The sequence below is a fragment of the Scyliorhinus torazame genome, chromosome 28, assembly GCF_047496885.1.
Source record: "Scyliorhinus torazame isolate Kashiwa2021f chromosome 28, sScyTor2.1, whole genome shotgun sequence".
Classification (NCBI taxonomy): domain Eukaryota; kingdom Metazoa; phylum Chordata; class Chondrichthyes; order Carcharhiniformes; family Scyliorhinidae; genus Scyliorhinus; species Scyliorhinus torazame.
The window spans coordinates 15647450-15662329 of record NC_092734.1 but is presented as its reverse complement, the minus strand read 5'-3'; the positions used below and the strand labels follow the sequence as shown (position 1 = coordinate 15662329).

Here is a 14880-nt window from a genome sequence, read left to right as displayed (position 1 = left end):
CATTTACGGATGGAGGTTCCACGACTGGTAATTGTTGATGTGACTGTTCACACCTTGTTCGGCAGGGCAGTGGGGGGGGGGGGGGGGGTGGTTAGTGTCAGCTATTGCCGGCTCTGGTACATTTGGACTCACTGGAAAAGTCTGGACCCTGGCTATTGCGGCCTCCTTAGTGCCAGGGCCTCCCAGTGGAAATGGACTAATTCCTAGTGATTGAACCTGGGACTGTCCTACTGGGCGGTTGCTGGGTTTCACGCTGGGCCCAGCCTTTTATAATGGCGTGCGACCATTTGGATAAAGTGTGGCAAAAAAAATCATTCCACCCTGAGAGTTGAAGACATTTTCTAAGTGTGTGAGAGGAATGGCGGGGGAAGCTGACTGGTGCCTCTCTGCTGCAGTGAGCCAGTGAATGGGTTAAAACTGAACTTCATTTCCAAAGGAAAAAAATTCACTCAGGAATCTTTTATTGAGCCGGGTGATTGCTGTGCATCAGTCCTTGTGGAGTGTTTCTGTCATGAAATGGGGTTCAGCAGAAAATGGTTTCTGTGCCTGAGCCAGATTGTGAGAGGAACAAGGTAGGGCACCTCGCTGTTTGTGAAATCGTGACCTCATGCGGGGAGGGATTAGGCAGTTTTATTAAATCTGAAGCCCGCTCCTGCGGTAACAGGCGAGGGGTTCTGGCAAAAACGGGGGCCCCCGTGCAGCCCGTCAGTCAGCAAACCTACACATCATCGTATTCCCAGTGTGCGACACAGCTCTCAACACAATGCCATTGAGCAAAATCATTCTAGGGCGGGTTGTTCTTTTTTTTTCCGCCTCTTGCTTTTGTTGGATCGAGTGTTGCAGGCACATGAACTGCCATGCCTCCTCAACCGCCCCCCCCCCCCCCCCCCGCCGCCTCCGCCCTCAGCTAAATGATGGTATCATCCTCTGGCAGAATTGAGAAGCAAACTGCTTAATCATGGCTCTCCCTGTGCTAGTCGGAATGGTGTGCTCTGGATGCTCGCTTGGACAGGCACACAAAATTCCTGAAAGGAGGGGTTGCTGGGCTGAGGGGGGAGGGGATGGGACGTGGAGGGAGGGGGTGGGGTGGGGGAGAAGGGGGGGTAATGGGCCTTACTCTGGTTTCTTTTTTAAAAAGGACGTCAATGTGAGCGACACTGGAACTGTTGCTGAAGCTGAAATATGTTAAGTGTTAACTCTGTGTGCCACAGCATGTTGTTCAGTTACTCTCTTGACTGCAGGCTCCCCGAGGTTTGTATTTTACTGATCTTACTGTCGTAGACTGGCTTACAGAAGGGGACGTGTGTGTGTGGGGGGGGGGGGGGGGGGGGGGGGGGGGGCAGTGGCATTGGTGTTGCACAGCGGTTTCTGACAGACATTTTACACTCCTGTACCGCCGTTCTAAATTTCCACGGCTGTTAAATATATACCGCAGAACGGGAGCCACATCAGCAAGGACAGGCAAGGGATGTCACTGTCCAGCCTAAATTGCTGCGTTGAATTCCACTGTTATTGTTGGCTATGCTGTGCAAGTGTAACCAGTGGGGATGACGAGACCGCCCTTCTGGCGCAGCCCGAGAGGCAGGACATTCCAGCCCGGCCGAGCTCCATGTACCAGCACTCAGCCTGCACTCCGCTGGTGTGGGTGCTGGGGTTTTTTTTTTGGTGTGCGCCGTTCGACATGCGGCGGTGCCCGAGTAAAGCTACTGCAAACCTGAGTGGAGAATGCTTTTAGGGAGCGTGCATTTGTGTCCTCTGCCTTCTGGACTCTGGGTCCTGGTGAAAGTGCTCATGCCAGGAGGTCAGGAGAGGGGAGGAAAGAATTAGAATTTTCTTGCCTGAATGTGCTACTGGCATGGAGTTAATTCAATTGGGTTGGGGGAGGGGGGGGTGGAATCTCTCATCAGTTGTGCCTTTAAGAGCTCTTTTGCGAGGAGAATGGCAAACAGGAATGATGCCATGTTGTTCCACAGGGAAAGGAGCAGGGAAAATGGCAAACTGGAAATGGGGGGGGGGGGGGGGGGGGGGGGGGGGAAAGACGATGGGGAGGGTGATTAAGAAATGTGGCCAAGGGCAGCACGGGTGGCGCAGTGGTTAGCACTGCGGCCTCACGGCGCCGAGGTCCCAGGTTCGATCCCGGCTCTGGGTCACTGCCCGTGTGGAGTTTGCACATTCTCCCCATGTCTGCGTGGGTTTCGCCCCCACAACCCAAAGATGTGCAGGGTAGGTGGATTGCCCACGCTAAATTGCCCCTTAATTGGAAAAAAATGAATTGGGTACTCTAAATTTATAAAAAAAAGAAAGAAATGTGGCTGCTGTGAGGGAAGCTGTAAGAAGGGTTTTGAGAAGGAGAGCGAGGTAATGAAGCTGGATTTGCACCAAAGTAGAGCTCGGAAAATCTGGAGGAGGACCAGGGTCCCCTCCCCCACCCACACTCCAGTGAAGCAGTTCTATACTGTCTGACGATCTGCTGGGGCCAAGCTAGGTTTCCTGAGCATGGGTCTGAGCGATTTGGCTGGAATTCAAAAGTATAACTGCTGCAAATGTGCCCACGATTTCTAATAGGCCTTCCCAGCAGCCTGGTCACAGCAGCTTTGCATTTGCCTTTGTAACCAGACACCCAACAGCCATTTTTTCCTTTGGGGGTGGGGGGGGGTGGGGGGTGAGGGGCGAGAGAATCTGGTGCCACTCAGAATTCAGGAGACCTGTAGTTTCACGGTGAGATCTGCTGTTTGGCTAGTCTTGTCTGACACTTGCCTGCTAAATGCTGCTAAAATACTAGTGACTAATAAGGCAGTGTTTGCAGAACCTGAGTCGTGTTGGTTAGCACTTTAACTCTTTGGCACCTACAAAAGTAATTCAGCACCATCAAAACTTCCACCAAGTTCTGGAGCAGTGTGATCTGGTAAAAGTTGTTTTGTTCTATACTCCTCTGGCTCAGTATAATGTCATTTGTGGATGTTTGAGGGAGAAATGGAGTGTCCAGATAAAATACGAAGGAAACAGCAGTGTATGTTTTGGAGAACTAAAGTGAAAGTAGCCAGGAACACTTACTGTTGTGTGTTCCACCCTTTACCTCCCCTATCCTGTTTGTTTGCTTTTTTTGTGTGCGTTTGAACCTTGCAACCTGCCGCTCATTGGCTTAGTCATCTTTTGATGTGATACAGGTAATTGTCATACTAACCCCCTGCCTTCTCACACCAGACCACTTCGACCGCACGTGTACTCACGTAACCGCCCCCTCCCCATACCTCATTCCACTAACACCCCCACCCCACACACCACGTTCGCAACTTCGAGTTAACTCAGATCCAGACTGAAAACGACATCTTGACATTTGCACAGACCTCTGACCCAGCAAACATCATGCTTGAGAAATCAGGGCACCCAGCTAGTGGATTCTCTGTACTCGTATTGCTGGCATTGTAAAAGCCTGACTCACGTGCTTCAAGGTCCTGCCCACATTTGAAAGTGACCAGGAATTAAAATGTGACTGCTTAATGCCAACTGGTGTTGTCACTAATGCCATGTTTAGCGTTAAATTAGGTGTTTTTAATATGTCCTTGTGTCCAACACCCTTGTGCCTGTCTGTACTAGAGAGTGCCCATTTAGGCAGTGGCTCTGACATAACAAGTGTTCAGGCTGCAATTCGGTTTTCCTTTTTTCAAGATTGTCGTAGTTTCTTTTAATGGCCCAACTCAGTACCAGCAGCAGGTCAGGGCAATACTTAGCTCTCTGAGCATGTGAACCAATCAGCGAATGAGCAGGCAGATATGGTGGCAGCCATGTTTCTGCTACGGAGAGGATCGGGAGCGAAACCATAAGACGTAGGGGTGTAAGTGTGCCTTTCGGCCCATCGAGTCTTCACTGCCATTTGATGAGATCATGACCGACCTGGTGTGGCAAACCCCCAACTCCCACTCTTCGCATTATCCCCATAACCCTTGATTCCCTTACTGAGCTCCACCACTCAGAAATGTATCCGGAGGCAAGACTTGGGCAGTTTTGTCTCATGTATGAATTTGTGACAAGCGCCAAACTGCAACCAGTCTAATGATCTAGGAGCAGGAGGAGGCCATTGTGATTCTCGAGCCAGTTTTGCTTTTCAGTGAGATTGTGGCTGGCCTGTGCTCTACTTGCCTCAATAAAACCCCACATACATTGCAACAGAACAGAGTTCTGAAACCCTCTTTTTTTTTTTTTTTTTTTTGCAACGACATAAATTTACTTCCTTAGCTTGCACAAATTCCACCCCGTTTATAGAGTCATAGAATCGCCAGTCCAGAAGGAGGCCATTCTGCCCACTGGGTCTGCACTAGCCCTGCGTAAGAACACCCTATCTAGGCCCATTCCCCGTAGCCCCACCTAATCTTTGGACACTGAGTGGCAATTTAGCATGGCCAATCCACCTGACCTGCACATCTTTGGACCGTGGGAGGAAACTGGAGCACCCGGAGGTGTCGTGTTATTCACCCTGGGGTAACACGGACTGCAACAGGATGCAGATGTACTGTAAAGCATTCACCAAACGTAGGCGTTGGTTTAATACGATTTATTAAACTTCTGTAACAATGCGCACAGCTGGCTGTGGGTTGACACTCTACTACTCTAAGTGTACTAACTCTAACTTACTAGACCAGGCTACCTCTGATCCACGTGTAGAAGGTGCTGACTGATATATACACCCTGACTGTCACTACAGTTGTCAACCGTGGAAAGAGGCGGAGTGCTGATGCCTCGTGTGTTTTATAGTTGGAAGCCCCCCTCTGGTGTTCTGTCTGGTGTTTGGTTGTGTTCTATATGTTGATTGGCTCACCTGGTTGTCTATCACTGCCTGTTTTTACCTCATGATGTGCATGGGTGCATATTAAGACATCCCCCCTTTTCTTAAAAAAATTTGTCGGTTGCTTAGAGCACATACGACATATTTGCAGATATAACTATTTATAGCAAATGGCGAGTGAATGCATATGTATATGTAAGGTGTCTAGTGTGCAGATACAGAACAATAAGTGCAAAGGAAATATTTATAAGTCCAATCTCTGGGGCTGGCGCCGGATCCTTGTTGACCGCCTGAGAGGTGGAGGTGGGGACGACGGCGCCTTGACAGGCGGGATTACTGCCAGATTGGTGGCCTCGTGGAGCGAGGTGTCCGAAAAAGGCAGAACGACAGTTGGGAACGTGAGATCCGGTGGTGGGCAGGCAAGTCTGCGTAGTGCCCTTCTGTTGCGCCTGACAATGGATCCATCAGCCGTGCGAACCACGAACAACCTGGGAACAGCTGTCGCAGAACAACAGCTGGAGCTGACCAGCCTTCACCAGGCAACTTGGTGCGAACAGCATCTTCCGGAGAGAGCACGGGCAGATCAGTAGCACGAACGTCGTATGTCAGCTTTTGCCGGTTTCTGAGTTGCTGCACCTCTTGCAGCACTGGGAGGTGATCCAGGTCAGGTAAATGAATGGCCGGAACAGTCGTCTGCAGGTCACGATTCATAAGGAGTTGCGCCGGAGACATACCGGTGGACAGAGGGGTTGCCATGAACGCCAGGAGCGCAAGGTTAAAGTCAGAAGCTGAGTCCGCAGCCTTGCAGAGCAGTTACTTCACGATATGGACCCTTTTCGACCTTCCCGTTAGATTGCGGGTAATGCGGGCTCAAGGTGATGTGCTTGAACTGATACAGCTTTGCAAAGTTGGACCACTCTTGGCTGTAGAAGCAGGGACCGTTGTCGCTCATGACCGTGAGCGGAATACCATGCCTGGCAAATGTCTCCTTGCAGGCCTTGATGACTGTCCTTGATGTGAGGTCGGACAGTTTCACCACTTCGGGGTAACTCGAGAAGTAGTCAATTATAAGCACGTGGTCACTCCCATTGGTGTGAAAAAGGTCGATTCCCACCTTAGACCACGGAGGGGTCACAATCTCGTGTTGCTGGAGTGTTTCTTTGGGCTGAGCAGGCTGGAAACGCTGGCAAGTCGCACAATTGAGGACCATGTTGGATATGTCCCCGTTGATGCCAGTCCAATAGACAGCCTGCCGGGCCCTGCACCTGCATGTCTCGATACCGAGATGCCCCTTGTGGATCTGCTTGAGCTTTAAGTTCTGGAGGCTGAGGAATAACGATACGGTCCAGCTTGAGGAGGACCCCCTTGACAACTGTTAGGTCATCCTTGACATTAAAGAACTGGGGGCATTGCCCTTTCTGCCAACCATTTGCAAGGTGATGTATGACCCGCTGCAGAAGAGGGTCCTTGGCAGTCTCTTCTCGAATGTTGACGACTCGTTCGTCTGAGGCCGGGAGGTTGCTGGCACACAGTTGCACCTGTGCCTCAATTTGGCGGATGAAGTCGACCTGTTCACAGGGCGAGGTGATGGCGCGAGACAGGGCATCCGCAATGATTAGCTCCTTGCCTGGTGTGTAAACCAATTCGAAATCATATCTGCGGAGTCAAAGGAGAATGCGCTGAAGCCTGGGCGTCATGTCATTCAAGTCCTTGTGAATGATATGTACTAGGGGTCTGTGGTCAGTCTCTACTGTGAAGGTTGGTAGACCGTAGACGTAATCATGGAACTTTATAATACCGGTGAGGAGGCCCAGGCACTCTTTCTCTACCTGAGCATATGTCTGCTCAATGGGAGTCATGGCCCTGGACGCATAGGCCACTGGAGCCCAGGATGAGGAGCCATCCTTCTGGAGGAGCACCGCACCAATGCCATCCTGGCTTGCGTCCGTGGAGATTTTTGTCTTCCGCTGTGGGTCAAAAAACGCTAGTACCGGAGCAGCGGTGAGCTTTGCCTTTAACTCGAGCCACTCCGCTTGATGTGTGGGTAGCCACTGAAAGGCAGTGGACTTCTTCACCAGATGCCTGAGAGCCGTGGTGTGTGATGAGAGGTTGGGAATGAACTTTCCCAAGAAGTTAACCATACCCAGGAAGCGGAGTACCGCCTTTTTGTCTTCCGGGTCTTCATGGTGTTGAAGGCCTTGGCTTTGTCCGAGTCCGGTTGCACGCCCTGCTGGGATATTTGATCACCCAAAAACTTGATTGATGACATGCCAAAGGAGCATTTGGAATTGTTCAACTTGAGGCCGTTGGCATGTATGCATCTAAAGTCTTGTTGGAGACATGATATGTGTTCCTCTGGGGTCGTGGACCATATAATGACGTCATCAACATAAACCCGCACACCCTCAATGCTCTCCAGCATCTGTTCCATGATGCTGTGAAAGATTTCGGAGGCCGAAACAATACCAAACGGCATGCAGGTGTAACAGTACCTTCCGAAAGGTGTATTAAACGTGCAGAGCTTCCTGCTGGACTCGTCCAGTTGTATCTGCCAGAAGCCACGCGATGCATCTAGCTTCGTGAAGAATTTGGCATGTGCCATCTCACTGGTTAGCTCCTCCCACTTTGGGATCGGGTAGTGTTCCCGCATTATGTTTCGGTTAAGATCCTTGGGATCTATACATATGCGCAGTACTCCAGGGGGCTTCTTCACACAGACCACCGAGCTGACCCAGTCAGTCGGTTCCGTCACGTTAGAGATTATACCCTGGTCTTGGAGCTCCTGCAGCTGCACCTGTAAATGGTCCTTCAGAGGAGCCGGCACCCGGTGTGGTGCATGGATCACAGGCGTGGCATCAGGCCTGAGTAAGATATTGTAGCGGTACGGCAGCGTGCCCATCCCACTGAACACATCCGGGTATTGTGACAGGATTTTGTCAATGTCAGCCTGAAGATTCACATTGGCAGAGGACATGGCATGTACGCGCTGGACGCGATTGAGTAGCTTGCATGCATGGGCACCAAGCATGGAAGCCTTGTCAGGCTTGATGAGTTCGAATCGCAGTGTGGCTTTGATGGTCTTGTTGGAGACATGCAGGTGACAAGACCCGAACGCAGTAATGACATTGCCATATAATCAAGCAGCTGGCAGGATGGCGGAAGAATTTTTGGCTGCCTTTGGATGCGAGCAAGATCTGCTTGAGATAGGAGATTGGCTGAAGCACCAGATTGAACCGGATGCTGCATTGGTTGACTTGTACGACAGCACGCCATTCGTCCGCAGAATCCTCGTTGAGGATGGGTAGGCGTTTGCTGAATTTGAGGAGGTCTTGTCATACGTGGTAATGATGCCCACACGATATGGGGTCTCCAGGCAGTCGTCCTCTGGATCCGTGGTGTTACCAGGTTCTGAATCCAGCAGCTCTTGCTGCACACTTTGAACTTGTTTGCGTTGGAACTGGGATCGCTGGCCCACGATCGGAGGTGCAGACCTGCACAAGGCTGCATAATGGCCAAGCTTCCCACAATTTAAACATCGCCTGCCTCTTGCAGGGGCATTGCTGCTTTAAGTGGGCGGTGCCGCAGTTCGGGCACGTCATGACGTTGACGTCGTAACGCTCCGTGCGTCGTCGCACATGCGCAGTGCGGTCTTGGCCCGCTTCGTTCCCCCGTCCGTGGTGCGCATGCGTGGGACCCTAGGAAAAGCGCGCGAAATGGCCGCCTTCATCGATGCTAAAGCGCCGCATTTGGGCGATGGCCTGCGCACTCTCTGCCTCGTGGGAGCCAAGCTGGTCCCGTTGTGCCAATTTAAGGCGGGTGTAGCGACGTTTCGCCTGTTCATGCACTTTACACGTCTCGATGGCTACTGGCAGGGTCATGTTTTTTATTTTTAGGGGCTGCTCCCGCAGGGCGTTGGAGTGGACCCCAAACACGATCTGGTCCCTGATGAGGGAATCAGCGATGTCACCGTAGTTGCAGGACTGCGCTAATATGCGGAGATGAGTTAGAAAGGATTGGAAAGGCTCATTCTTATCCTGAAGGCGTTGCTGGAAGACATAGCGCTCAAAACCACCGTTCGTTTCGACTTCACAGTGACTATTGAATTTGGCTAACACGGTCTGGAACGTGGTCTTGTCCTCGCCGTCGGCAAAAGTGAGCGAATTGAAGATTTGGATGGCCTGGTCCCCCGCAGTCGGCAGGAGCGGCGCGATTTTTCTGGCATCGGACGCATCCTCGAGGCCCGAGGCCCCAATGTAGAGACTGAACTTCTGCTTGAATTCCCGCCAGTTGGTGCCGAGATTCCCGGAGCTGTGGAGGGGCCTGGATCTTCTCCATGCCGCTGGAAGGCACTTGCTGGTCATCACTGAATTATTCAAGGTAAATTACTTGGATGAAGTAGACTCCTGGTATCATGTGGTGTTATTCACCCTGGGGTAACACGGACTGCAACAGGATGCAGATGTACGGTAAAGCATTCACCAAACGTAGGCGTTGGTTCAATACGATTTATTAAACTTCTGTAACAATGCACACAGCTGGCTGTGGGTTGACACTCTACTACTCTAAGTGTACTAACTCTAACTTACTAGACCAGGCTAGCTCTGATCCACGTGTAGAAGGTGTTGAATGATCTGAACACCCTGACTGTCACTACAGTTGTCACCAGTGGAAAGAGGAGGAGTGCTGATGCCTGGTGTGTTTTATAGTTGGAAGCCCTCTTCTGGTGTTCTGTCTGGTGATTGGTTGTGTTATGTCCTGTATGTTGATTGGCTAACCTGGGTGTCTGTCACTGCCTGTTTTCACCTCATGATGTGCATGGGTGCATATTATGACAGGAGGAAACCCACGCAGCCGCTGGGAGAATATGCAAACTCCACACAGACAGTCACCCGAGGCCGGAATTAAACCCGGGTCGTTGGCACTGTGAGGCAGCAGTGCTAACCATTGTGCCACTGTGCTGCCCCTTTGCTTTACTGTTGAGTCCACTTAGACCTTTATTCAAATTATTTTTTAGCTCATTACTCACAAAATACTGACATAGGACAATATTTTATCTCTGATGCCCTGTTTTACACTTTCCCACGTTAAATTCCATCTGCCGTCAACCCGCCATTGGAATGTCCAGCAGTACAGAGCTCATTTTGCTGCCCACCTCTTGTCCACTTGCATGTCTTCATCTCAGTGTTGCAATCCCCAAGTTGTGGCATTGTCTTGACCAATTGGCATCCAGTTTGTTGGAAATTGGAAATGGGGCAGGTACTAATTGGCTGGTTGACGTGTAGGCCGTCAGCCGTGTTAACCTCCGAGCTGAACTTCAGCAATCTGACTGTTACCAGGGGGCATCCACACCTGCTGCTCACCTGGCTTTGCCACTCCAGGTTTCGTTGGTGCGAAAGCCAGTGTTGACTCAAAGGACAGGGCAGCTTGATCTCAGGTAGTCTAACTCACTTAACCCTATTGAAAGGGGCATGGCACGCCACACATGCCAAGTGTTTCAATATATACAGTGCTTGCTAAGCACTTGAGGCAGAACCATACATGGTCAGAAAACGTGGACTGGATGCCTGCAAATGTTTGATGTGGGGAGGGAGGTGGTCAAATTTTGAATTCTCTCACACAATCAAGGCTTCATTGTTTCTTTTAAAGAACGTTACACTGCAAAACAACAGATGTCGTACATAATCGTGGATCATGATTGTTGTCTCCACTTATTTCGAAGCCCGGTCCAAGTGATGAGAGTTGCTCAGTATGGTGTGACGTGGTTAACGTTGTGTTGGTGTGCTGATAGTTGGATCTATCAGCCATGTGTTCAGGGGTGAGACAGATCTGTTAGGAAGAAAGGGGGTGGGGGGGGTGGAAGATGAACAGCTCAATCAGCATTTGAAAGGGGTTTCATGTTGTGGGCGTTGCCCCTGACATCTGGGTGGAACTCCTGACATCTGGGTGTAGCCTGCCGTCAAGAGTTGAGTGAATGGCTACACCCAGTTCATTAATTGGCTCGTCTCTTTCAGATGCTGATCGACCTGCTTTACATGCGTTTTAAATTCAGCGCCACATTCACATTTTTGCATAAAAGAGGGAAAGATGTGCAGCTATAGTGACACAAGCACCCCTTGTGTGAGCTTATTTATTGCGGCAGCCTTCATGTCTTGACTGAGCCAAATATTTCCCAGACCAGCTGATGGTGTTTTCCACTGGAACATTATCCGCCTTCTCCTTCCATTCTCCTCCACTGAAGAACGAATCTTCATTTATGCAATGCTTCATCAAGTGCTCAGGATATCTCAAACATTTCATAACCCAACAAGTGACTTGAAATACGGTGCATGTCGTTATGTGATCAAAAGATCGTGACAAATACGCACACAGCAGGAGCCCACGAAATTTGGTGAATGAAAAACCTTGACCATTGCACCAGAAGTTAGCTGCCCTTCTTTGAATGGTGTCTGTACAGGAATGTAGACCTCTAAGACATCTTAAAATCAACACCTCTGACAATGCAGTGTACTCTCAATGCTGGAAAGGGGGTAGACATCAGCCCCAACAGTTGGACTTGCAGGTGAGTGAAGGTGCTACCATGCTACCAACTGAATAAAAGTTGATGAGCTTTAAACCTGTCAGAGGACACAGGATTGGGGGGGGGGGGGGCGGGGGCACACTTTCAGTTCTGACGTTTGCTCGGCTGAGGACGACAAGTCATGAGGAACCTTCCCAACGGTAAATGGTAGCTCCACATCTTCAGCACCAGGCATGCGTGGGAAATGGTGGGTGAATTGATATTCGTAAAATGAAAGTGCACTTCGGGGTCTCCTGTTACAAAAGCAGAAAATGCTGGATGAACTCAGCACGTCTTGACGGTATTTGTGGAGAGGGGGGAAACAGTTTTGAGTCCACATAATGCTTCTACAAGGTAAAAATGTGATGGATTTTGTCCTGTTGAAGATGAGTGGAGCAGGTGAAGCAAAATAGTAGGTCAGGGATAGGTGGGAGCTCATGACAGACTTGACAAAGATGTCACCATACAAAAGGAAGTGTTAAAGACCAAAGAAGGTGTTAATCGAGGCATAAAGAGAAGAGAATAATGTGTTAATAGCCGAATAAGGGCCAGCACTCTGAAAGCACAACCTGAGAACAAGTTACGGTTAGGCCTGTGGGCGGAGGGGGATGGGAGGGGTTAAAAAAAGATGAAATGGAGGAAAGTGTTTATGGTCTGGAATTGCTGAACTCAGTGTTAAGTCTGGAAGACTATGAAGTGTCTAATCGGAAGATGAGGTGCTCCAGTCTGCATTGGGTTTCACTGGAACATTGCAACAGGAATTTATGCGTGAGTGCAAGATGATTTAGTCGCTCCAGTGCAGACTTGGGGACCGCTTTGCACAAACCTATGGTCAGCTGCAGCCATGACCTCGAGCTTCCTGTTTCTTGGCATTTAACTCACTGTCTTCCTCTCAATTCCACATGTCCATCCTTGTCCTGCTGTAATGACCCAGTGAAGCCTAACTTTCACTCTGGCCACCGTGAATCTCTCCCATCGACCGTTGCTGGCAGAACCTTCAACCCACTCAGCTATGTTCTCTGCTTCTGTCTTTCTGCCTGTCAATCCCCAGCTCCTTGCAGACTAATTGTCAGAATCAAACTTTCAGGTACCCCTCTTAACCTCACTATTCCTGGCTCCATGTCTTCCTCCTGCACATAGAGTTTTTACAGCACGGGAAGAGGCATTTCAGCCCATCGTGTTAACCATCAAGCACCTATCTACTATAATCCCACTTCCCAGCACTTGGCTCATAGCCTTGCATGCTGTGGCATTGCAAGCGCTCATCTAAATGCTTCTTAAATGTTGTGGGGGTTCCCACATCTACCACCCTTTCAGGCAGCGAATTCCGGATTCCAGACACCCTCTGAGTGAAAACTTTGCTCTTCACATCTCCTCTAAACCTCCTACCCCTTACCTTAAATCTATGCCCTCTGGTTATTGACTCCTCCGCTCAGGTGAAAAATTCCTTCCTATTCACCCTATCTGTGCCTCTCATAATTTTGTCCATCTCAATCAGGTTCCCCCTCAGCTTTCTCTGTTCTCAGGAAAACAACTCCAGCCTAACCAGTCTCCCTTGACAGCAGAAACACTCCAGCCTGGTGAATCTCCCCTGCACCCTCTCTAATGCAATTATTTCTATCCTATAGGGTTGCGACCCTACTGCACATAGTACTCCAGCTGTGGCCGAACCAGTGTTTTGTACAGCTCCATCATCAACTCCATACTCTTACATTCTATGCCTCGGCTAATCAAGGCAAGTGTCCCAGATGTCTTAACCACCTTATCGACCTGTCCTGCTGTCTTCGGGGGTCTATGGGCATACACAGGAACATCCTTCTCAACCTCTATACTTCTACGGTCCTACCAGTCATTGTGTATTCACATGTCTTCTTAGTCCTTCCAATATGCCTACATCACACGATTCAGGGTTAAATTCCATTCGCCACTTTTCTGCCCTATTTGTGAGATACCTGGTGACTTCTCTTTGCATTTTGCCGGGTGTAAGGACAAGCGTGTGGTGGTAAAAATTGTATGAGCTTATCACAGCAAAACCAGAACTCTAGCTGTACGAATGCAAAATGTGTCACTTCAACACAGGAAAGGGACGAGCAGACATCCTCTTTGCTCCTGGGTGGCCTCATGTTCTCAAATGTTTGGCTTCTGCTCCATTGTGAGCAATGGTTTAATTTTTTCCTTGTAGCGATTGGTTGAGTCAGTAATCCCCCCTTTGAGGTTCAAGCATGGGCAGTGTTTGATATTGTTCAGTTGCAAGCACACAGTTTACCTGCCTCTCCATCCATGGGCTGTGGTCAGCCCCCACCCCAATTCATTGAGTGTGTTTCCATGCCAACGTAATTACTTTGTTCATGTAAACTTTAATTACGCTGGGAAACGATATATCAGTCGCTGTTTGTTTGGAGGTTTATTGCTGTGGCTTGCTCTCTGCCAGATACTGCCAGCCCGGCACATGACCCCACAGCTAAGATGGAATGCTATATGGGAAAAAACAAGTTTAACTCGAGATGATGTCGTCTAATAATAAGGTGCTATATAGATATCGGTATTGTCAGGTTGCCTCAGTTCGAAAACCTCTTTTGGATGGTGTTCGGACATGTTTGGATGAATGTAGCAGTGATTTTATGCTAGCAAATGTTCCATAAATAGCAGAGTTTGCTAAATAGTTAATAGTTTCTGTTTCAGTAGTTGAGCAAGGAAAGTTTCTCAGGAATATTGACAGGAGGCACTCACGACCTGTTTGCGAATCTAATGTGATTTTTAACAGCATCCCCGGACATCTGCGGAATCGCACCTTGCGCAATGCAACAGTATTTAAGTTTCAGCTCAAGTTATTGGTGGCACTGCCTCTGAATCAGGAGGTCACAAATTCAAGCCTCACTTCAGGATTTGATTGCCGATACGTCGGTTCACCGCCGAGGGAGTGCTGCATCATCGAGTGGGGGCAGCCCTTAGATTAATATGTTAAGGGGGAGGGGGTGTTCTCTTCGTAAGTCAACCAATATTCCGCCCTCGGTCAACATTCTGCCCTTGACCAGTGTCACCATGTGTATTCCTTTCTGTTTGAAAATTGATTGCTGTAATTCCCGACAGGTTTTAAAAATAGCACATTGGGATGTGAACGGCGGCATGCAAATGCAAGTTCCTGAAGTAGGATATCGGACCCAGATCGTAGGAGATTCACGGGAATGTAGACTGCAGTCTGTGACTACCTGATGTAAAGATCAACCAGTTGAGACCTGAAACCTGTTTTATTACTTAACCCATTTAGTAATCTGCAAAGTTACAGAAGGTGAATTCTATGCTCCCAGCAAGTAGTTACACTCACAAGAATTGGAGGCTCTCTTCTCTTCTCACTCACGTGTTTATCTAACCTCCCCTTTTCTATTGTAGTCACTGATGTGTAGACACAAAGGACTCTTGCCTGCTGTCCCTCGGGGCTTTACCTGAATTAAGTTTGCGTTGTCTTCACCCCATTCCAGTGGGCGCAGCTACCTATAATTAAGCGTTTGAGTTGACACCGTTCTGTCTGCTTCGGACACAG

General features: G+C 49.4%; 1 protein-coding gene across 15 annotated transcripts in view; it reads left to right on the top strand.

Moving 5' to 3' along the window:
* zmiz1a (zinc finger, MIZ-type containing 1a) overlaps window positions 1-14880 on the top strand; it is a 1215152-nt gene that overhangs the window by 1076198 nt on the left and 124074 nt on the right. Inside the window, exon 1 of one of the 15 annotated variants that reach the window (XM_072491551.1) lies at window positions 467-572. The exons of 12 other annotated variants lie outside the window; for them this stretch is intronic. The gene's annotated coding sequence lies outside the window, so the exon portion shown is untranslated. Of the gene's footprint in view, window positions 1-466; window positions 573-1127; window positions 1252-2751; window positions 2906-14880 lie in introns of those variants that run through there. 2 more of the 15 variants (XM_072491550.1, XM_072491553.1) reach the window with 2 other exon arrangements.